Below are 20,323 nucleotides of genomic sequence, written 5' to 3'. Positions count from 1 at the left end.
AATTCGTCTCTTTTTTTAATTGGGATTTTTAGATCTTTGTAATTTAATGTGATTATTGATATGCTTGGTTTTTAAATCTACTGTTTTTCTGTTTGCCTTCTATTAGTCCCATTTGTTCTTTATTTGCTTTTTCCTGTTTTTCAACCTTCTTTGGATTAGTTGAATATTTATGATTACATTTTGTCTCTTTTAATGGCTTATTAGATATAATGCTTTGTTTTTTAGTGATTCCTTCAGGGCTTATAGTATACACCTTTAACTTATCACAATCTATTTCACATTTCAGAACTTAAACAATATATTGTACTTCCATTTCCCCCTCCCTAGCCTTTGTGCTATTATTGTCATACATTTTACTTCTACATGTTACACTCTACTATGCATTGCTATTACTTTTTGCTTTCAACAGTTATCTTTTAAAGAGATGTAAAAAGAAATAAGAAAAAAAAGTCATTTTAATTTAACCATTTTGGATGCTTTCCATTTCTTTGTGTAGATCCAGGTTTCCATCACATACTATTTTTCTTCTACCCAAAGGACTTCCTTTAACATTGCTTACAGTGTAGGTCTCCTAGTAAGAGATTCTTTCAGCTTTTGTGTGTATGAAAAAGTCTTTATTTCACCTCTGCTTTTGAAAGATATTTCACCAGTGTGGAATTTTAGCTTGGCAGTTTTTTTTCTTTCAGTACCATAAAGATGTTGCTTCACTGTCTTTCTTGCATGTTATTGGTATGTTTGCTGTTATTCTTCTATTTATATTTAATGCAATTACTGATAAAATAGGATTTACATCTGCCATTTTGCTATTTGTTTTCTATATGTCTTAAATATCTATGTTGTTCCTCTATTCCTCCATTACTGCTTTCTTTTATGTTAATTGGATATTTTCTAGTGTGCCTGTGTCAGGGATCCCCAAGACCACTTCCAGGGCTCATTAGGACTCAGAACTCATTATATTTTTGGTTATGATTTATTACAGCAAAAGAATATGAAGCACAATCAGCAAGGGAAGATGTGCATGGGGCAAAGTCTGGAGGAAATCAGATACAAGCTTCCGAGAGTCCTCTTCCGGTAGAACTGCACAGAATGCACTTAATTCCTTTATCTATGCATTGTAACAACATGTGTAAAGTGTAGTCTACCAGGGAAGCGCATTTGCTTAAGATTCCACAGTTTTTATTGGGGTTTGGTAACATAAGCACTCAGTGCCTGCATGATTTACCACAGTTACCAAAACAGACCACCTTAAGGAAAGCAAGTGTAAGTGTTCACCATAAGTCACACTATTTACAGACTATCTAGACATAATGATACAGCGTGTTTCCGTTGATATCACATCCTGAGGAGGCTTTAATTCAATTTCCCAATACATATACTTATCAATATTTATAAGGTAATTGAATCATACTGGCAGTGCCAATATTAACTGTATCACACTATGGTTATAGTCCAGTTTTGTTTGATTCCACAGGCCAGTAAGAATCAGAGTGATATTTATTATACCTTGCCAGCATAACTGACCTTTGCCCATTTACAGGATGTTATTATGGATGGGTATTGTCACAGCTGGCCAGGATTTGGTTATTTCCAGGTTCTAAGTCATATGTGTATTAATTTGCCAGTGTTGTCATAACAAAATACCATAGACTGGGTGGCTTAAACAACAAAATTTATTTTCTTGGTTCTGGAGTCTAGAAGTCCAAGATCAAGGTGTTGGCAGGTTTAGTTTCTTCTGAGGACTCTCTTCTTAGCTTGCAGATGGCTGTCTTCTCTGTCCTCACATGATCTTTCCTCTGTGCGTACATATCCCAGGTCTTCCCTTGTATGTCCTAATTTCCTCTTCTTATAAGGATACCAATCATATTAGATAAGGGCCCACCCTAATGGCCCCGTTTTAATCACCTCTTTAAAGACCCCATCTCCTATACAGTCACATTCAGAGTTACTAGGGGTTAGGGTTTCAACATATGAATTTTGTCACTAATATGTAGACAAAGCTAGTCATCTTTTTGCAGTTCACATGGTTTTACTGAGATTGTTTCCATCCTATGCTGTTGTGTAGCAGGGCCCATTTCTTTCCTACGGCAAGTACAAGAGTGTAATTCAGTATGGTTCTTACTCCTGCTAACTGCATTACAGGGTATATCTTCTTTTGATCCATTCTTGGGATGAGGGCTAGCAGAGTTGCATCAATGCAAATTACTCTTTGCCCCCAGGGAACTTCCATAAATCTGAAGGTCCATAAAGTTTCCAGAAGTGTGCCCTAGGTGAAGAGTCATTGCTTCATTGTGACTTCAGGCTCAATCTGTTTTTGAAATAATCAAGAGACCCTGTTGGGGATTAGGGTACAGCTCCTTTCCCAACATCGAGACCTAGCGTAGTCCAGTATTATTCATTGAATCTGCCTGATCTAGTTCACTAAAGCCTCATCATCTTCCCAGGCTGATTCCCATTCTTTTTACTTTCTTCTGAAAGAGTATCCCTTCTAATTGGTTTGTTCTCGCTAATACAACTTTTTCTTCTGATTGCCACTCATTAAAAGTGAATTGAGTTTGTGCTTTGATGCTTAAACTGACACCTATCTCTCCTACAGCTCTCTTCTGTATCATGACCAATGTTTTTTATCTCATGGACCAGTCTACCAGGCATATTGTTGCCAGTGTACACTAATTGTCTGAGTGTGATTAGGATACATGTTTTATACCCAAAAATGTTGGGTCCCCCATACTAAGGTTATATGGGCAGTAGTCACACCTAGATGTAATTTACTCTGAGTATGCCATATAAAGGCCTCCCCAAGCCCTCCTTGTCTCAAGGTAGGGTCATTTCCTGTGGGGATACAAGCCCGCCAGAACACTTTCATCAACCCAATAAGAAACCCTGTATTCATTACAGTAAGTCCCCTACATATGAACCAAGAGCACGTTTGTAAGTCCAATTTGTTCATAAGCCCGACAAAGTTAGCCTAGGTACCCAACTAACACAATCGGCTATATAGTACTGTAATAGGTTTATAATACTTTTCACACAAATAATACATAAAAACCAAACACAAAAATAAACATTTTTAATCTTGCAGTACAGTACCTTGAAAAGCACAGTACTATAGTACAACAACCGGAATACAGGGGCTGTCATTGAGTGAACAGGCAAGAAAAGTTACTGACTGGAAGAGGGAGAGGAGGTGGGAGATGGTAGAGCTGAAGGATCGTCAGCAATAGGAGATGGAGGGCAAGCTGCAGTTTCACTCACGCCTTACGTTGATGGCATAGGTTTTGGTTCCTTGCCGGATTCAATTCTATCTCCCCTCTTGCCACTATCCAGTTATGTCTGCGTAGTAGCTCTTTTTTTCTCGTCATAGAGGTAGTAGCTCTTTTTTTTTTTCTCATCATAGATGACATCCTGGACTTGAAATAAAGATACTGCTATACAGTACTGTATAGTTGTACACAAAAGTACAACTTGTAGATGATGCACGCACATGACAACATATGCCAGACACTTGAACTAACGTGATTCAACATGTGAACACAGGTTCACATCTTTGAAAGCTCGCTACTTGGAGGTTCGTATGTAGGGGACTTACTGTAGTAGTTACTCTTCATTTCCCCATTTTTCCTCCTGTCCCTGGAAACCACTAACTTATTTCCTGTCTTTTTGGATTTGCCTACTCTGAACTTCGATATAAATGTAATTGTATAATATGTGATCCTTTTTCAGTTGATTTTCACATATATTGTACGGAAAAAGTTCAACTTTATACTTTTTTTTTTTTTTTTTGGCCGAGCTATGTGCGGCATGCAGAATCTTAGTTCCCCAGCCAGGGATCAAACCTGCTACCCCTGGAATGGAAGCTCAGAGTCTTAACCACTGGACTGCCAGGGAAATCCCCTTTTGCATGTGGTTATCTAGTCCTAACACCATTTGTTAAAAAGACTATTTATTCCCCACTGAATTGTCTTGGTACCCTGTCAAAAATCAGTTGACGATAAATGTAAGAGTATATTTCTGGACTCTTAATTCTGTTTCATTGTTGTATGTGTCTATCCTTATGCCAGTTTTGATTACTGTAGTTTTTTAGTAAGTTTCGATATCAGAAAGTATGAATTCTATTTTTTTCTTTTTTAGGATTATTTTGGCTACTTATAATCCCTTGCAATTCCTTATGAATTTTAGGGTAAACTTTTCCATTTCTGCAAAATGGGCCACTGGGATTTTGATATGGATTGCATTGAATCTGGAGGCCATTTTGAGCAATGTTGCCATTTTAACAATATTGTCTTCCAATTCATGAACAGGAGGCGTCTTTCCATTCATTTGTGTCTTTAATTTCTTTCAACAGTGCTTTGTAGTTTTCAGTGTACAAGTCTTGTACCTCCTTGGTTAAGTTTATCCCTAAGTATTTTATTCATTTTGATGCTATTGTAAATGGAATTGTTTTAATTTCCTTTCAGAATGTTCATTGCTACTGTATAGGTAGACTAGTGAGTTTGTGTTTTTTTTTTTTAAGATTTTTTTTTGATGTGGACCATTTTTAAAGTCTTTATTGAATTTGTTACAATATTGCTTCTGTTTTTATGTCTTGGTTATTTGGCCACGAGGCATGTGGGATCTTGGGATCCCTGACCAGGGACTGAACCCGTGCCACCTGCATTGGAAGGTGACGTTTTAACTGCTGGACTGCCAGGGAAGTCCCTCTGTTGGTCTTATATCCTGCAACTTTGCTGAATCTGTTTATTAGCACTGAAAGGTTTTTGTGTGTGTGTAATCATTAGGATTTTCTATATATAAGGTTATGTTATATGTGTACAGAAATAATTTTACTTCTTCCTTTTCAATTTGAATGCCTTTTATTTCTTTTTTGCCTAAGAGTTGTGGCTAGAACTTCCATTATAATATTAAATAAAAGTGGTGAAAGCAGACATCTTTGTCTTGTTCCTGATCTTGGGATAATTTCAGAATTTCATTATTGAATATCATTATAAAATGTATACCTCTTCATCTCTCTTAACGTGTTTTGTTTAAATATACTACAAGTTAAAGTATATTACAAGTTTTGCTTGGTAATATACTCACCTCGGTTTTCTTAAGGTTGCTCTTTGCATGATATGTCTTTACTTTTAGTCTATTTTTATTTTTGAATCTAAACTGTCTCCTGTAGACAGCATGTATTTGGATATTATCCATTCTGATAGTCTCTGCCTTTTGATTGTATTGATTAATTCATTCACATTTAATATTATTACCGATGTACTTGGGTATATGTCTGCCATTTTACTTTTTCTTTTCCGTATATCTTATATCTTTCTTGTTCCTCCACTCTCCACTCCCTACTTTCTTTTGTATTAAGTTTTATAATATTGTACTTTAATTATTGTTCACCATATTTTTGAGTTATTTTCTTTTTGGTTACTTTAGCCTCCAGGGCTTACCGTATACATCTCAACTTACCAGAATCTACTTTAGATTCATACTAACTTAATTTCAATGACATACAGAAATGTTTATAGCTCTATTCCCTCTTCCCCCTCTTTGTGCTTTTATTGTTATATATATTACAACTAGTTGTTACAAATCCAACAGTTCATTATTACAATTATTACTTTGTATAATTTTATGTCTTTTAAAGAAACTAAGAAAAGAAAGAATAAATATATAGTCACAGAGTTTGTTATATTAACCTTCCTATTTATCATTTCTCTTTTTTTCATTTTTTTGTATAGATTCAACTTACTATCTTGTATCATCTCCTTACTCTGATATGGTTTTACTCCCTCCTACCTCCCTTGTGCTTCTATTGCCAAATATATGATATTATTATATGTTATAGGTCCAATAGTACATTGTATACAAATTGTTTTATACAATTGCTTGTTTCAGTTAAGAAAGAAATGTGCATTTATATACTCATTTATAATTACATTATGAATTTTGTATGTGTTTATATTACATATAATTATAATTACCTTTACTGGTACTCTTTGTGTGTGGAATTGAATTACTGTCTGAGGTTACTTATTTTCACACCAAAGAACTTCCTTTCATATTTCTTATTAGGCAGGCCTGCTAGCAACATATTCTCATTTCTTGTTTGTCTAGGAATGTATTTATTTCTCTTTTTTTATCATGATAAATATATATATAACATAAAATTTGCCATTTTAATCATTTTAAGTGCACATTTCAGTGGCATTAATTATATTTACAATGTTGTACAACCAAACCACTATTTCATTTTTTGTTATCCCAAACAGAAACTTTGCAACCATCAAGCAATAATTCCCCATTCTCCTCTCCCTCCAGACCTTGGTAACCTTATATCTTCTTTCTCTCTCTGAATTTGCCTAATCTAGATATTTCATGTAAATGGAGTCATACATTATATATCCTTTTATGTCTGGCATAATTTTTCAAAGTTCATCCATATTTTAGCATATGTGACAGAAGAACTTCATTCCTCTAAGGCTGAATGATATTCCGTTGTATGTATATACCAGTATTTGTTTCTTCATTTATCTGACGAAGGACACTTGGGTTGTTTCTACCTTTTGGCTATTGTGATAAGGCTGCAGTGGACATTAACATACAAGTAGGTGTTTGAGTCCCTGTTTTCAATTTTTTGGATATATATGTAGGAGTGGAATTGCTCGATCATATGGTAATTCTATGTTTCGCTTTTTGAGGAGTTGGTAAACTTTTTCACAGCAGCTATACTGTTTTAAATTTTCAACAACAATGTAAAAGGGTTCCAGTTTCTTTACATCCTCACTAATGCTTGTAATTATATATATAATAGCCATCCTAATGGGTGTGAAGTGATATCTCATTGTAGTTAATTTTTAAAAATATTTATTTATTTATTGGCTGAGTTTGGTCTTTGCTGCTGCACACAGGCTTTCTCTAGTTGTGGTGAGTGGGGGCTACTCTTTGTTGTGGTGCATGGGCTTCTCATTGTGGTGGCTTCTCTTGTTGCAGACCACAGGCTCTAGGTGTTCAGGCTCAGTAGTTGTGGTGCACTGGCTTAGGTGCTGTGCAGCATGTGGGATCTTTCCAGACCAGGGATCAAACCCGTGTCCTCTGGATTGGAAGGCAGATTCTTTTTTTTTTTTTTTTTTTTCTTTTTATAGCAATGAGAATTTGACAATTTGGTAATCTGCAGGCAAAGGCAAGAGCGTGAGGTTCGAATTAGGGATGAGAGGGAAATGGAAATGAAGAACGGATAAGGATAATACAGCTCCATCAGGAGATATTAAACAGATCTCTTTTAAAAAATGATAATTTTGACCAACCTTAGTATATAAGTACTCATTGATGTGTGCTGAACTAGCTATTATGATGCTAATGAATTAGTAGTAGTAACATATGCTCTTAATATGCATATGTTTTTTTTCTGTTGCTCTTTCTGTTCCTGCCAGCTAGTAATGAGTTTGCATCCACATTTGCAAGATGGCTAATCCCTGTTTGTGATCTTATCTGCTAATGAAACAGAAGAAAATGAGACCAGGCATAAAGAGGAGATTGAGCTAGAGATGTAGTTCCCATAATCACGAACCTCCAACCAATGAGAGGAAAAAAAGAAAAGCTTCATAGATATAGACGTGCATGCAGGGACTTTACCTCCTTAGCTATACAATTATAAAATCTATTATGCCAATATTATCCCACTTTTCAATAGGTGATTTCAGAATTACAGACATGAACACTGAAAAATCATTGAGACGAAAAAAAAAAATCAAACCTGGTTGATCTGGAGTGATTTTTCAATTTCACTCAGAACATCTTACCAAATAGTGACCAAATATTGACAAACAGGTTTACTCATTAATGTGAACAGGCATGAGATCACCAAGAAGTTTTGGATTAAAAAAGGGCCAGTAAGAAAGTCTTGGTCGTATGAAAATATTGAGATAATTGGTTCCCCGTTACTTTAAATCCTTACTTCCAAAAAAGAGAATGTATTCCTTATTAGTGGATTATTATTACAGGTTAAATGATAAAGACCCAAAATAGTACTTGAGCAAATCCGTGTTTTATTTTTACATCAGTTTACTTTTCTTCCCAACAGTCACTGCATTGTAGATAGTCAATTATAATTCCTATCACTATGTGTATAATGTTTCTCATATTCCATCTTAAGAGTAACTGAGCAATGTCATTTACTTTCATCAAATATTAGTTGTCATATTCTTCCAGCAGCAAACTCCAAAATCAAAACCTAACAATCAGTAGAATATATATGCATAAAAAAACCCCAAATTTATCCCTTTTGAGACATATGGGAATACAATTTTCATAGTCCCCAAAGTCTGCATCTTTTTTATTTTTTGGCATTAAACAGGTATTACAATTTAACACAAAATCAGGTGCCATTTAATTCCGTTTAATATTTTAAAACTTTCTCTAATAATGCAGATCATCTTAATGTGATAGAAATGTTTCTTGCACAGCCTCATCTTGTGGGAAGCTTTGCCCTTCTGGATGTTCCTCTTCTCCATCCCTCTTCCTGTGATTGGTGTGGGGGTGCCTCCTCTTGATAGCAGCTCAGAGAGATCCAGGCAGGCCGTCGTCCTCTTCACTCTGAACTAGCAAGCGTTCTGGAGGAAGAACAGATTCCAATTTCTGCCAGCGCTCTGGAGGCCACAGAATATGTGTAGCATGGGCATGCAGGAGTCCCAGGGAAACCTTACAGTTTTGTAGGTCAGAGGGTGGGACTGGCTGCTCTGGGTTTCCCACAGCAGAAATCAAGGTGTCTGCTGCCTGGCTCTGGGGGAGAATCCACTCGGAAGCTCATTCAGGTTGCTGCTGAATTTACATCCATGCAACTGTAGGACTGAGGTACCACTTCCTCACTGGCTATAGGACAGGGGTCATTCTCAGCTTCCAGAGGCCACACTTTGGCTCCTGGCCCCCTTTCTCCATATTTAAAGCCAGTGGCAATGGATTAAATATACCTCTTGTTCCAAATCGCTCCACCTCTCCCTCTTCAACTACATCTCTCTGGATTGGAAGGCAGATTCTTAACCACTGAGCCACCAGGGAAACACTTCATTGTATTTTTTGATTTGAATTTTCCTGTTGACTTGAGGATGTTTTTATACAATTAAGCTTTTATTTTAGCTACTTAAATAACCTAACCAAAAATCAACAAAAGGGGTAAAGTCATGAGAGATAATTAGCATAGAAATGCTTGTTAAAATTAATGATGGTTTGGAATAGCTTTTTATTTTTTTTTTATTTTTTTTTTTCATTAGTTTTTTTTTTTTTTATTTTTATTTTTTTTAATTTTTTGGGGGGTACACCAGGTTCAATCATCTGTTTTTTTTTTTTTTTTAATTATTTTATTTTATTTTTTTGGGGGTACACCAGGTTCAATCATCTGTTTTTATACACATATCCCCGTATTCACTCCCTTCCTTGACTCCCCCCGCCTCGAGTCCCCCCCACCCTCCCCGCCCCAGTCCTCTAAGGCATCTTCCATCCTCGAGTTGGGCTCCCTTTTAAATTGACCTAAAATATGTATATTTGACTGTTATATAGACACTAAATATTATGTTACATGGCAGTCTGGGGCATAAATTGACACTAACCTTCCACAGAACAAATTGAAAAGTGGTGTCAAAAATACTAAGAAATGTATTTTTTTTAAGCTCTTTATTGGAATGTAATTGCTTTACACTGTTGTGCCAGTTTTTGCTGTACAACAAAGTGAATCAGCTGTTTTTATATATATATCCCTATATGCCTTCCCTCCCATGCCTCCTTCCCACCCTCGTATTCCAGCCCTCTAAGTCATCACCCATCATTGAGCTGATCTCCCTGTGTTATGAAGCAGCTTCTCACTAGCTATCTATTTTACATCTGGTGGCATATATACGTCAATGCTACTCTCTTACTTCAACCCAGCTTCTCCTTCACCACACCCTCAGCCCTGTGTCCTCAAGTCTAGCCTCTGCATCTGCAGCTTTATTCTTGCCCTGCCACTGGGTTCATCAGTATCAGTCTTTTGGATTCCATATATATGCATTAGCACATGGTATTTGTTTTTCACTTTCTGCCTTACCTCACTCTGTATGAAAGACTCTAGGTCCATCCACCTCACTACACATACATTAATTCCATTCCTTTTTATGGCTGAGTAATATTCCATTGTATATAGTTGTCACATCAACTTGATCCATTCATCTGTTGATGGGCATTTAGGTTGCTTTCATATCCTGGCTATCGTAAATAGTGCTGCAATGAATATTGTGGTACATGTATCTTTTTGTATTATGGTTCTCTCAGGGTATGTGCCCAGTACTGGGATTGCTGGGTCATACGGTAGGTCTATTTTTACTTTTTAAAGGAACCTCCATACTGTATTCCATAGCGGCTGTACCAATTTACATTCCCACCAACAGTGCAGGAGAGTTCCCTTTTCTCCACACCCTCTCCATCATTTATTGTTTAAAGATTTTTTGATGATGGCCATTCTGACCAATGTGAGGTGATACCACATTGTGGTTTTCCTTTGCATTCCTCTAATGACTAGTGATGTTGAGCATCTTTTCATGTGATTGTTAGCCATCTGTATGTCTTCTTTAGAAAAATATGTATTTCTGTTTGCCCATTTCTGGATTGGGTTGCTGGTTTATTTGATATTGAGCTGCATGAGCTGCTTGTGTACTTAGGAGATTTATCCTTTGTCAGTTGCCTCATTGGCAAATATATTCTCCCATTCTGAGGGTTGTCTTCTTGTCTTGTTTCTGGTTTCTTTTCCTGTGCAAAAGCTTTTAAGTTTCATTAGGTCCCAGTTGTCTATTTTTATTTTTATTTCCACTATTCTAGGAGATAGGTCAAAAAGAATCTTGCTTTGATTGATATCATAGAGTGTTCTGCCTGTGTTTTCCTCTAAGAGTTTTATAGTGTCTGGCCTTACATTTAGGTCTTTAATCCATTTTGAGTTTATTTTTGTTGTGTTCTCATTTCATTCTTTTACATGTAGCTGTCCAATTTTCCCAGCACCACTTATTAAAGAGGCTGTCTCTTCTCCATTGTATATTCTTGTCTCCTTGGTCAAAGATAAGTTGCCCATATGTGCGTGGGTTTATCTCTGGGTTCTCTATTGTGTTCCATTGATCTATATTTCTGTTTTTGTGCCAGTACCATATTGTCTTGATCACAGTAGCCTTGTAGTATAGTTTGAAGTCAGGGAGCCTGATTCCTCCAGCTCCATCTTTCCTTCTGAAGATAGATTTGACTATTCGTGGTCTTTTGCATTTCCATACAATTCATAAAATTTCTTGTACTAGTACTGTGAAAAATGCCATTGGTAATTTGATCAGGATTTCATCGAACCTGTAAATTGCTTTGGGTAGTATAGTCATTTTCACAATGTTGATTCTTCCAATCCAACAACATGCTATGTCCCTCCCTCTGTTTGTATTGTCTTTGATTTCTTTCATCAGTATTTTATACTTTTCTATGTACAGGTCTTATGCATCCTTAGGCAGGTTTATTCCTATGTATTTTTTTCTCTTTGTTGCAATGGTAAATGGGAGTGTTTTGTTAATTTCTCTTTCTACTCTTTCATTGTTAGTGTATAGGAATGAAAGAGATTTCTGTGCATTAATTTTGTATGCTGCTGCTTTACTAAATTCATCGATTAGTGCTAGCAGTTTTCTGGTAGCATCTTTAGGATTTTGTATGTATGATATCATGTCATCTGCAAAGAGTGACAATGTTACTTTTCCTTTTCCACTTTGGATTCCTTTTATTTCATTTTCTTCTCTGATTGCTGTGGCTAAAACTTCCAAAACTATGTTGAATAATAGTGGTGAGAGTGGGCAACCTTGTCTTGTTCTTGTGCTTAGAGGGAATGCTTTCAGTTTTTCACCATTGAGAATGACATTGGCTTTTGGTTTGTCATATATGGCTTTTATCATGTTGACATAACTTCCTTCTATGGCCACTTCCTGGAGAGTTTTTATCATAAATGGGTGTTGAATTTTGTCAAAAGTTCTTCTGCATCTATTGACATGATCATATGGTTTTTATCCTTCAACTTGTTAATATGATGTATCACATTGATTGATTTGCATATATTGAAGAATCCTTGCATTCCAGGGATAAACCCCACTTGATCATGGTGTATGATCTTTTTAATGTGTTGTTGTATTCTGTTTGCTAGTATTTTGTTGAGGACTTTTCATCCATATTCATCAGTGATATTGGCCTGTAATTTTCTTTTTTTGTGACCTCTTTTTCTAGTTTTGGTATCAGGGTGATGGTGGCCTCATGGAATGAGTTTTGGAGTGTTCCTCCTTCTGGTATAATTTGGAAGAGTTTGAGGAGGATAGGTGTTAGCCCTTCTCTAAATGTTTGCTAGAATTAGCCTGTGAATCCATCTGGCCCTGGGCTTTTGTGTTTGGAGATTTTTAATCTCAGCCGCAATTTCCTTACTTGTGATTGGTCTGTTCATAGTTTCTATTTTTTCCTGGTTCAGTCTTGGAAGATTGTATTTTTCTAATAATTTATCCATTTCTTCTAAGTTATCCAATTTATTGGCATATAGTTTCTTGTAGTAGTCTCTCATGATCTTTTGTATTTCTGTGGTGTCCATTGTTACTTCTCCTTTTTATTTCTAACTTTGTTGATTTGCATCCTCTCCCTTTTTTTTTCCTGATGAGTCTGGCCAATGGTTTATCAATTTTGTTTATCTTCTCAAAGAACCAACTTTTAATTTTATTGATCTTTGCTATTGTTTCTTCCATTTCTTTTTCCTTTATTTTTGCTCTGATCTTTATGATTCTTTTCCTTCTGCTCACTTTGGGGTGTTTTGTTCTTCTTTCTCTAATTTCTTTAGTTGTAAGGTTAGGTTGTTTTTGAAAATTTTCTTGTTTCTTAAGGTAGGATTGTATCGCTATAAACTTCCCTCTTGGAACTGCTTTTGCTGAGTCCCATAGGTTTTGGGTCATTGTGTTTTCATTGTCATTTGTTTCTAGGTATTTTTGTATTTCCTCTTTGATATCTGCAGTGACTTCTTGGTTGTTTAATAGCGTATTGTTTAGCCTCCATCTGTATTTTTCACGGTTTTTTTCTTGTAATTGATATCTAGTCATGGCGTTGTGGTCAGAGAAGATGATTGATATGTTTTCAATTTTCTTGAATTTACTGAGGCTTGATATATGCCCCAAGATGTGGTCTATCCTGGAGAATGTTCCATGTGCACTTGAGAAGAAAGTGTATTCTGTAGTTTTTGGATAGAATGTCTTATATATTATCAATTAAGTCAAGATCGTCTAATATCTCATTTAGAGTTTGTGATTCTTTATTTATTTTCTGTTTGAATGATCTGTCCTTTAGTGTATGTGGGGTGTTAAAGTCTCCTACTCTTATTGTGTTACAGTCAATGTCCCCTTTTATGGCTGTTAGCATTTGCCTTATGTATTGAGGTGCTCCTATGTTGGGTGCATAGATATTTACAATTGTTATATCTTCTTCTTTGTTTGATCACTTCATCATTAGGTTGTGTCCTTCCTTGTCTCTTGTAATAGTTTTTACTTTAAGGTCTAATTTGTCTGATATGAGTATTGCTACTCCAGCTTTCTTTTGACTTCCTTTTGCATGTAATATCTTTTTCCATCCCCTTACTTTCAGTCTGTATTTGTCCCTAAGTCTGAAGTAGGTTTGTTGTAGACAGCATATATAAGGGTCTTGTTTTTGTATCCATTCAGCCAGTCTGTGTCTTTTGGTTGGAGCATTTAATCCATTTACATTTAAGGTGATTATTGACATGTGTGTTTCTATTACCATTTTCTTAATTGTTTTGGCTGTGTTTTTGTAGGTGTTTTACTTGTCTTGTGTTTACTACATAGAGGAGTTCCTTTAGCAGTTGTTGTAAGGCTGGTTTTGGTGGTGCTTAATTCTCTTAACTTTTGCTTGTCTGTAAAGCTTTTGATTTCTCCATCAAATCTGAATGAGATTCTTGCTGGGTAGAGTATTCTTGGCTGTAGGTTTTTCTCTTTCAAGACTTTAAGTATCTCCTGCCACTCCCTTCTGGCCTGCAGAGTTTCTGCAGAGAGGTCAGCTGTTATCCCTATGGGTTTTCCCTTATATGTTATTTGTTGCTTTTCTCTTGCTGCTTTTAATATTTTTTCTTTGTGTTTAATTTTCATTAGTTTGATTAATATGTGCCTCGGTGTGTTTCTCCTTGGGTTTATTCTGTATGGGACTCTGCACTTCTTCGACTTGGTTTTCTATTTCCTTTCCCATGCGGGGGATGTTTTCCACCATAATCTCCTCAGATATTTTCTCAGACCCTTTCTTTTTTTCTTCTTCATCTGGGATGCCTATGATTTGTATATTGGTATGCTTAATATTATCCCTGAGTTCTCTGAGACTGTCTTCATTCTTTTTATTCTTTTTTTCTTTTTCCTGCTCTGTGGCAGTTATTTCCCCCATCTTCCAACTCACTTTCTTGTTCTTCTGCCTCAGTTATTCTGCTGTTTATACCATCTAGAGTATTTTTTAAATTAATTAATTTATTTTTTTATTGGTTGTGTTGGGTCTTTTTTGCTGTGCACAGGCTTTCTTTAGTTGTGGTGAGTGGGGGCTACTTTTCGTTTTGGTGTGAGGGCTCCTCATTGCCATGACTTCTGTTGTTGCGATGCACAGGCTCTAGGCGCGTGGGCTTCAGTAGTTGCAGCACATGGGCTCAGTAGTTGTGGCTCACGGGCTCTAAAGTGCCAGCTCAATAGTTGTGGTGCACAGGCTTAGTTGCTCTGCGGCATGTGGGATCTTCCTGGAGCAGGGATCAAACCCATGTCCCCTGCATTGGCAGGCGGATTCCTAACCACTGTGCCACCTAGGAAGCCCTAGAGTATTTTTAATTTCTGTTATTGTGTTCTACATTACTGTTTGTTTGCTCTTTAGTTCGTCTAGGCCCTTATTAAATGTTTCTTGAATTTCTCTATTTTGTTTTCAAGATTTTGTATCATCTTCACTATCTGTACTCTGAATTCTTGTTTCAAGCATTTTGCCAATTTCTTCTTCATTTTTTGGTCTTGTGTTTTTATCTTGCTCCTTTGCCTGCAAGGTGTTTCTTTTTTTCCTCCTTTTGTCTAACTTATAGTATTTGCTGTCTCCTTTCCCTCTGCTGCCTAGTAGAAATTCCTCTTATCTCTGTTCTGTTTGGCTTGAGGTGTCACACACTGGAGCTTGCTGGCCTTTGGTTGTATTTGGAGCTTGGTGTTGAGAATGAGAACTCTGGGGGAGCATTTGCTGATCAATATTCCATGAGGTCAGAGGTTTTCTGGTGGTCCAATGTCCTGGACTCTGTTCTGCTGTCTTAGAGGTCCAGGTTTGACCCCTGGCCAGGGCACCCAAAGCCTGGATGCTGCATGGCACAGAGATAAAGGAGGTAGAAGCCGAACAAAGAAAAAAGGAAGAAAGAAGGGAAGAAGGGCAACAGACAGATCCCCAAGACAGGTGGTAAAAGCAACTCTAATCAGTCATAATCACACAAGGAGTTGTGCACACTTCCACTTGCAGAATGAGAAGAGGAAAAGAAAGCAAAGAGAAGAGAAAAAGAGAGCAAAGAAAAGAAAGAAGAGAGTACTCATACCAGTTAGAAGCAAATCGACATACAAATATATGCAGTGAAAATTTAACTAACAAATACCTAAAACCAGAGACAAGGTAAGCATACCAAGAAGTCCTCCAATACTTCCAGGTATGGTTCTGCACCTGCTGTGGAGAGGACTGTGGAGAGGTCAGACTGTGATCTTGTATTAGTCCTGTGTGTATTTGTCCCCACAGCCCCCAGTTGTCCCCTATGTCTACAGTCTCTATTGTAGAAACACTCGTCTATTCAGGTGATCCACAGATGCAAGTTCTTTCAAGCTTATTGTGGGCATTAAATCTGCTCCTCTTGCAGCTGTTTCTCTTTCTCTTCTTTGGTCCTGCAGTCCTTGGGGATCATCTTTGGTTTTGGTCCCTAATTTGAGTGTGGGTTGCACTCAGGATTCGGTTCCCTGCCCCAGCAAGAGGTGGTGAAAAAGGGTGATTGGGGCTCTCTTGCAACTTCGCGTCAAGGAGTAGTGGAGGTATATGTCAGTCTAACTGAAATTTGTGGGATTGCTTGCAGCAGCAGAGGTCAGTGTGAGCCTGTGTGCATTCCCCCAGGGAATTTAGTCCTGTTCATGAGACCCTTGGTGTTGGTGGGATTCCCGTGCTGCCAGGAGGGTGTGGCCAATAACTTGCCTTACACACTGGATCATCGGTGGCTGTGGGTGAGCAGGCCACAGGCCAGTGCTGGGGCAGGCAAGCAGGGTGGTGGGCAGGTAGGCAGGCATTCGGCAGGACCCAGCAGTGCACAGGGCAGGCGGGGGTGTAAGGCAGTGGGCAGGTTATCTTGAACTCTGTATATTGTTGATTGCCTAACTCCACTTCACTTATTTCTAGAATTTTATCTTGTTTCTTCAATTGGAACATGTTTCTCTGTCATCTCATTTTTCCTAATTTGCTGTTTTTAGTTCTATGTATATGATAGGTTGGTTACATTTCCTGACCTTGGAGAAGTTGCCTTTTGTAGGGGACTTTGTATGTGTTTCAATAGTTCATTCCCCTCTGGTCACCAAAGCTATAAGCTCTAGTGGTAACCCCTCTTTGGGCTGTGTAGTTCCTTCTATTGTGGCTGGTTGACTACTGTGTGTGATCTGGTAGCCTGGTTGGCCCCTAGTCTGGTTGTTTGCCAGACCCTGATTTGTGCAGAGGCTGCTGGTTGGTGGGACTGAGTCACAACGCAGCTGGCTGCAGAATCCTGGGTCTGGGAGTCCTGGGTCTAGTACTGGCTCACTGGTGGGCAGAGCTGGATTCCAGGATGCGTGTTATGGGGCTAGTGTTCCCAGATCTATTATTGGCCTGCTGGTGTATGGGGCTGTTTCTTGACATGGATGGCTGCATGTTCTTTGGTGTCTCATGGGTGGTGCTGGCCTGCTTTTGAGTGGCGCCAGGGTCTGGAGGTTCCCAGGGCTGGTTCCTGCCTGGTTGTGTGTTAGGTATGCTCTGACAAGGCAAGCTGCAGGGATGCAGTTATCCTGGGACTTATGTCCAGGCTGGTGTGCATGTCCAGTATCCAGGAGATCATGGTGGATGAATCTGGGTCCTAGGTTGGTAGGATATGGTAGTTGGGCTTGGTCCTGCCATGGCAGGCTGTGATGCTGCAGTGGTCATGGGGCTTTTGTCCACCTGCTGCTGGACTTGTGCCTGCCCACCATTGGGAGAACCTGTTCCAGAGGTTAGAGCTGGCTCACCAGTGAGTGGGGTCAAGTTCTAAGAGATTCTGGGGCTGGTGTCTGCCCACTGGTTGGTAGAGTTTGTTCTATGCTCTCTGGCTGCTGGTCTCTAGGGGTCCTGGTTCTAATATCTGTGCACTTCTGTATGGTGCTATCTCCTGGGCCCTCTGGTAGACAGGACTGTATCCAGGGTGTCTGTGTCCTCAGGGGGTATTAAGGGACCCTGCTTGCTGATAGGTGGAGCTGTGCCCCTGCACAACTAGTTGCTTGGCCTGAGGCATCCCAGAACTGGTGCCAACAAGCTGGAGGGTGGGGTTGGGTTCCTGTATGTATAACTGGAGGGAGGTTTTCAAAATGGCTCTTGCCAGAACCTATGTCCACATGGTAGGACAAGCTCCACAAAATGGCCACCACCAATGTCTGTGTCCCCAGGGTGAGCTCCAGTTGTTTCTTGCCTCTTTGGGAGTCTCTCCAAGATAAGCAGGTGGGTCTGACCTAGGTTACTTTCAAATTACTGCTTCTGCCCTGAGTCCAAGTTTGTGAGATTTTTGTGTGCCTTTAAGAGTGGAATCTATTTCCCACAGCCCTTCCAGTCTCCTAAAAGAAAGCCATGTTGGCCTTCAAATCCAAATGTTCTGTTTCTAGTTCCTTTAGGCATAGGGACAGGTTGTTTAATTGAGACTTTTCTTGCTTCTTAATGTAATTGTTTATCCCTATAAACCTACCTCTTAGAACTGTTTTTCCTGCATTCAATAGATTCTGGTATGTTGTGTTTCCATTTTCATTTTTCCCAAGAAATTTAAATTTCCCCTTTAATGTTTTCTTTAATTCATTGGTTGTTTAGGAGAGTTTGTTTAAATTCCTGATGTTCATGAATTTTCCAGTTTTTCTCTTGTTGTTAATTTCTAGTTTCAGTCCATTGTGGTCCGAGAAGGTATTTAATATGATTTCAATCCTCTTGAATTTGCTAAGACTTATTTTGTGGCCTAACATGTGACCTATCCTAGAAAATGTTCCATGTGTGCTTGAGAAGAATGTGTATTCTGCTGTTAGATAGAATGCATATATAGAATGGATATATATACACACACACACACACACACACACACACACACACACACACACACACACACAAATATATACATCTGTTAGGGTCATTTGATCTACAGTGTTGTTCAGAACTGTTTCTTTACAGATTCTCTTTCTGGATGATCTACCCATTGTTGAGCATGGGATATAAAAGTCCTCAACTCTTCTTGTATTGCTGTTTATTTCTCCTTTTAGCTCTGTTAGTTTTTGCTTAATATATTTAGGTACTCTGGTGTTAGGCAAACAGATATTACCCTTGTTATATCTTCTTAATGGATTGACCCTATTATCTTCATATAATGATGTTGTTTGTCTTTTTTATTACTAATTTTAATTTAAAGTATTTTCTCTGTTGTATTATACTACCCCAGCTTTTTCTTGTTGTTCTTACTGTTTGCTTGAAAATATCTTTTTCCATTCCTTCACTCTCAGTCTATTTGTGTCTTTAAGGCCAAAGTGAGTCTCTTGTAGGTAGCTTGTTGTTGGATCTTATGTTTTATCCATTCACCAATTCTGTGTCATTTTTTTTTTGGCTCTTTATTGGAATATAATTGCTTTACACTCATGCCAGTTTTTGAGGTACACCAAAGTGAATCAGCTGTATTTATGCACATATCCCCATATTCCGTCCCTCCCGTGACTCCACCCCACCCTCCCCATCCAAGCCCTGTAAGGCATCACCCATCATCAAGTTGATCTCCCTTTGTTATACAGCAACTTCTCACTGGCTATTTTACGGTTGGAAGTATATATATCTCTATGCTACTCTCCCACTTCATCTCAGCTTCCCCTTCACCCCTTGCACCCCAACCTCGTGTCCTCTAGTCAATTCTCTGCATCTGCATCCTTATTCTCATCCTGTCACAGGGTTCATCAGTACCATTTTTTTTTTTTAGATTCTGTTTATATGAGTTAGCATACAATATTTGTCTTTCTCTTTCTGACTTATTTCACTCTGTATGACAGACTCTAGGTCTATCCAGCTCATTACATATAGCTCCATTTCATTCATTTTTATAGCTGAGGAGTATTCCATTGTATATATATGCCACATCTTTATCCATTCATTTGTTGATGGGCATTTAGGTTGCTTCCATGTCCTGGCTATTGTAAATAGTGCTGCAGTGAACATTATGGTACATGTTTCTTTTGGGGTTATGGTTTTCTCTGGGTATATGACAAGTAGTGGGATTACTGGATCATACGGTAGTTCTTTTTTTAGTTTTTTAAGGAACCTCCAAACTGCTTTCCATAGTGGTTGTACCAACTTATATTCCCACCAACAGTGCAGGAGAGTTCTCTTTTCTTCACACCCTCTCCAACATTTGTTGTTTCTAGATTTTGTGATGATGGCCATTCTGACTGGTGTTATATGATACCTCATTGTGGCTTTGACTTGCATTTCTCTGATGATTAGTGATGTTGAGCATCTTTTCATGTGTTTGTTGGCCATCTGTATGTCTTCTTTGGAAAAATGTCTATTTAGGTCTTCCGTCCATTTGCAGATTGGATTATTTTCTTTTTTGGTATTAAGCTCCATGAGCTGCTTGTATATTTTGGAGATTAATCCTTTGTTCATTGCTTTGTTGGCAAGTATTTTCTCCCATTCTGAGGGTTGCCTTCTTGTCTTGTTTCTGGTTTCTTTCGCTGTGCAAAAGCTTTTAAGTTTCATTAGGTCCCATTTGTTTATTCTTGATTTTATTTACATGATTCTAGGAGGTGGGTCAAAAAGGATGTTGCTTTGATGGATGTCATAGAGTGTTCTGCCTATGTTTTCCTCTAGGAGTTTTATAGTGTCTGGCCTTACATTTAGCTCTTTAATCCATTTTGAGTTTATTTTTGTGTATGGTATTAGGAAGTGTTCTAACTTCATTCTTTTGCATGTTGCTGTCCAATTGTCCCAGCACCACTTATTGAAGTGGCTGCCTTTTTTCCATTGTATATTCTTGCCTCCTTTG

Source organism: Hippopotamus amphibius, chromosome X (assembly GCF_030028045.1).
Source record: "Hippopotamus amphibius kiboko isolate mHipAmp2 chromosome X, mHipAmp2.hap2, whole genome shotgun sequence".
NCBI lineage: Eukaryota > Metazoa > Chordata > Mammalia > Artiodactyla > Hippopotamidae > Hippopotamus > Hippopotamus amphibius.
Note: the sequence above shows the minus strand (reverse complement) of the source record.